The following is a 5,043-nucleotide window of genomic DNA, read 5'->3' as shown; positions in this document are numbered from 1 at the left end:
AATCATTCGTTGTAAATTATAGCGTATGTTGAAGTTAAGGTGATTTTGGAAATTAAATGTATTGCAAAGTTGAATTGAGAAAGAATAAACTAGTTTTATTTGAGAAAGAACTTGTATCGCTGAAGTTCTTCGGAAATAATTTTTAAGAGTAATTAACAAACGACCAGAGACGTAACAATATGAAGATATAAGTGACTAATATGGTGAGTGTTTGGGTTGGAAGAGATGGGCCTCAGTACAAGTTACATGACTGTTAACTGTGTGATATAACTTGTCCTGTTTTTACTTTTACCGCCACTACTTAGCCTTCCTCCGAACCATTTTTCAGGTCAGGTACTCATGGGTTTTTATGTTACTAGATTGATAAGGTGCGTCATGTTATAGAAAATGACGTCACAACGATGAATGAAACGCCTCAATACTACAGTAGGTATATTTGGGTTTTCTTCTAAAATTGTGATCATTATTCAATCTAATAAATTATTATGTCTAGTCTCTTCATTTAACTCATCAAAAACTCTGCACAAAAGCAAATCAAAAGAATAAGACTCGGCTACATGTTATTTTTAATATGTTTTAAACTGTTTTTTTGCAGATTTTTTAAACAGTATGTCAGCTGAATAATTCTCAAAAAATAAATTAGTAGCATCGATGTTGCATATTCTTGAAATTCCTACATAAATACGGGATTACTATGTGAGTAAAAAAAAACATACATATATAAAGTTTGAAAACCTTTTTAAATCCCCTTTGTAGTGTATACTGAAAAATGTAAACTTCGCTCATCTTAAGTGTATATGCTATTCAAAGTAATGTTTATATCTGGGTTTTGTATCACTGAGTGGGTTGTGAACTAGCCAACTTGATGATAAGTATGGTCAGCTGGTAACATTAAGCCACGCGTAACAATTGGTCTACAATGTTGGTTTGCCATTACTGTCAGTATCTTTCTGTAATGAACATGCCATCATGTGGCTTTTTTTACGACTTCCCATATTTCCTATTTTTATATGTAATAAATAAAAACTGCATTTTGATGTGAACAGAAAAACGGAAAATATTTCCTATTTTTATATGTAATAAATAAAAACTGCATTTTGATGTGAACAGAAAAACGGAAAATATTTCCTATTTTTATATGTAATAAATAAAAACTGCATTTTGATGTGAACAGAAAAACGGAAATGCCCCCCTGTGGATCAGCGGTAAGTCTGTCGGCTTAAAACTCTAAAACTCGGTGTTTGATATCCCAGATGTATAGAGTCCAGACAACTCATTGTGTAATTTTCTGCACGACACCAAATAAAACAACAACATTTAAAGGTTAACGTAAATGCAAGGCATATCATATTCACTTTCATAAGCTGTATTTTGATCATCACGAATATTTTGTATGGAACTTTGTGTTGTAAGCTGTTTTTTTACTTCATGAAAAATTCCTATAAAAGTGTGATCCTTATTCCTATTTTTTAGTGTGAAATTCCTGGAAAATGTTGTTGTAACTATGTTCTTTTTTTGCGGGTTCTTTATAATTAACTGGTGAAAATTAATTCAACGTCCACTCCATTTTAGATGAATAAATATGTTTATTTCTTCCTTATTCGTTCTTTACAGACTTTTACGCTTTGTAATTTGTGGTGAATTTAAATTTACAAATGACGTAAAACCTCTCTGACAACAATACTAGGATTAAAGTATAATCGGTCCAGTTACTTATATAAAACAGCACGATAAATCTCTTTTATCGCAACTACTTTTCAACTCAACTAACTGTACTACTAGTTCGAGACTTCAATGGCTCATATATATGACTATTCCTTGTTCTAGAAACTTCTAAAACTAATATGAACTTAATGTACCATTAAACCATCAAAAACCCTGCAACCCCTCTAACTAACAAATAAATTACAACATTTAAGATATAGCTTACAACAGTAGTAAAGTTAATTCACGTGAAAGTAATAATTACTATTAATTAACTGGTTATAGAATAAATAAATATTCTTAGATAGATTGTTTAGGCAAAGTATTAATGATGAAGTACACTGGAATGGGCGGCAACTGCCTGTTGTAGAGAACAACGTTTCTGAAGTCGTCAGAAATGCTATAAATGCCGGGAAAAACTGTTAATCTACTGTTAAATGGACGCTCCCGAACTCGGCGCCTGGGGGCAAATGTCCCCTGCATCATCTCACTACACCACTAAGGAAAACAGCACCCACCGCCAACTCTTGGGCTATTCTAATCAAATAGCAGGATTTGCCGGCACTCTTATATTGCTCCCATGGCCTCAAAATGCTGAGGGCGATTTCGGGACAAAATATGTCAGTCCGGCAACGCTAACAACTAGGCTACGCCAGGCCCTCAGAGAGAGAGAGAGATTTAATGAGAAAGATTCAGTAGAGAACACTAACAGTATCACTTGGGAAAACCGTCATCTTAACTAGGTCTGGGCTCGTTTTCGTAAAAAGCGTTTAACTGGGTTTGTTTTTTAATTTACATAAAATAATCATTTATTGATAGCATACCCTATGAAACGTATTTTTCTCACCACGTTATTTCATTAGACAATAAAGAAACACGATCGATTTTATCTTTTTTAAAAAGTTGAAAACATAAGACAAATAAGAATTGTAATGCTATCTAACAGCCAACTGAAGTTCCCGCCCTTTAGTTAAGTGTTTCGGTGTTTAACGTGTAACAGATCAAATAATGTAATTGTTTTTCAATGATATGGCATAGAACATCAACATTTTAAGTATAGCGCACACTTTAAACATTAAACTGAAGACATTGAATGGGCACTTCTGACTGGTGTTGATAAGCCCGTGGTATCTGTACAAAGGGTTTATTTGTTAAGCACAAAGCTACACAATTGACCATCTGTGCTATGCCCACCACGAGTATCGAAATCCGTTTTTAGCCTGTACAAAGGGAGTAACCAAAGAGACAATAATAGATTCTGAAAAGCAATGCGAACACTTAGTAGCCACATAAGCTTGCGTAATAATTGGTGCCTTATTTCACAAAGTCGCTAGGGGGATATTTAACTCCTTCAGGTGTTTATTACTGTCTGGTTATGAATATGTTATTAGAAACCTCAAATGCGCATATTCTGTTCGGTTAACTTACATTCCTTGAAACTGAATTATTGATAATTCTGCAAAATATAAAACAATTAATTTTGAAACATTTCTCACTAATAGGAACTGCCAGGCATATGACATCACATAAATGTTAAATTCCAACAACATTTTTGTGGTCCCACGATTCAATATTAAGAAGATGGCAAACAAATAGGCCGTTCTTTGGCACTAAATCCTGCAGTTGGGGGAGTGGCCTACTTGAATTTTACCCCAGAAATATTTGTCCTTGACACTTGGGTCATATACTGCAAAACTTTATCTCTATTATCCCTCTCACACCAAACATGCTCGCCCTTTCAGCCGTGGGGGCGTTATAATGTGACGGTCAATCCCACTATTCGTTGGTAAAAGAGTAGCCCAAGAGTTGGCGGTGGGTGGTGATGACTAGCTGTCTTCCCTCTAGTCTTACACTGCTAAATTAGGGACGGCTAGCGCAGATAGCCCTCGTATAGCTTTGCGCGAAATTCAAAAACAAACAAACAAATTATCTCTATTTACAATTAAATGAGTTAAATAAAATAAATTGAGTGGGGGAGCTTTGGTGGCCATTTAGTGCAAGTGAACCAAGTAGATTCCACACTGGTGTAGGATTACTTGGCATCAACCATTGGTTGTCATTTAACAATTGTTGTTCATCAAACCTGATTATATTGTTACGTCTCTCTGGTCGTTTGTTAATTTCCCGTAAAAATTATTCCCGGGGAACTTCAGCGATACAAGTCCTTTCTTAAATAAAACTAGTTTATTCTTCCTCAATACAAGTTTGCAATACAAAGAATTTCCACAGTCACTTTAACTTTAACACACGCTATAATTCACAACGATTTACAAACTTTACTTAAGGCTTGACTCGATTATCTCCGTTATCAATTTATCTGCCAGCTTATATACTAATATAGAGGGCGTCTAGCAAACGCTGGGACGTTTGTGATGTTCCCCGATCCTTCTAGAATCTCATCACGTGTTATCAGAGTCACGTGACTTCCGCTGTCGTAACAATATAAATAGCGCCTGGACCAAACTATGTCTGTCGTATTTCAACCGGTCTGATGAGCACTGGTATTGGACGAAAGGCCTCGTTGGCAATGAATATTGTTGACATATTATAACATATTCTTCTTTGCTTTTACTCATGGTTTCTTAGAATAACAAATGTATTTTTCTTCCGTTGACACTGTGGTTATTTGTTTATTTGAAGTTAAGCACAAAGCTACACAATGGGCTGTGTGTGCTCTGCCCCCACGGGTATCGAAACCCGGTTTCTAGCGTTGCAACACTGTAATTGTTTGACTCACTTTATGAAAAAGAAAACTACCTGGCCGGTTTGCTAGTTCTTGTGAATGACAGTAATTGGAAATTAAAATAATAATTAATAAATAAATAATCGGTGTTAGAATTAAAATCAATAATGTTTTTAATTTTTACCCAAAAAAGTCTTATTTGTAAATTACTTAAATAAAATTGCTAATAATTATAATTCATTTGCTTAATCTCGTTCACACCATAACAATCATTGTTTGTGAATACTAATATATTTAGCACCTAGGTTACAACTATGTCTGTTGTATCCCAGCCGCCCTAATGAGCTATGGTATTGGGCCAAAGGCCTCGCAGGTACTAGATATGTCAGATGTAGTGTGGTTCACATATCATTACCTATTCTAATTTGCTTAAGATCTTAGAATTACATCATTTTACGTTATTTGAAATCGATTAATTAAGTCCTGATTTGAACCGTCAAATTTGGTGAAAAAAAAAAGCATTTTCCAAAAACTGTTTACATTTTGTAACATTAATAAAATAGCAACATTTCATAGTACAAATTATAAATTAACATAAATTCTTTAACAAAAATGACTAGCACGAATTACCTTACTGTATATATATATATATATTT

Source organism: Limulus polyphemus, unplaced genomic scaffold (assembly GCF_000517525.1).
Source record: "Limulus polyphemus unplaced genomic scaffold, Limulus_polyphemus-2.1.2 Scaffold3159, whole genome shotgun sequence".
Classification (NCBI taxonomy): Eukaryota; Metazoa; Arthropoda; class Merostomata; order Xiphosura; family Limulidae; genus Limulus; species Limulus polyphemus.
Note: the sequence above shows the minus strand (reverse complement) of the source record.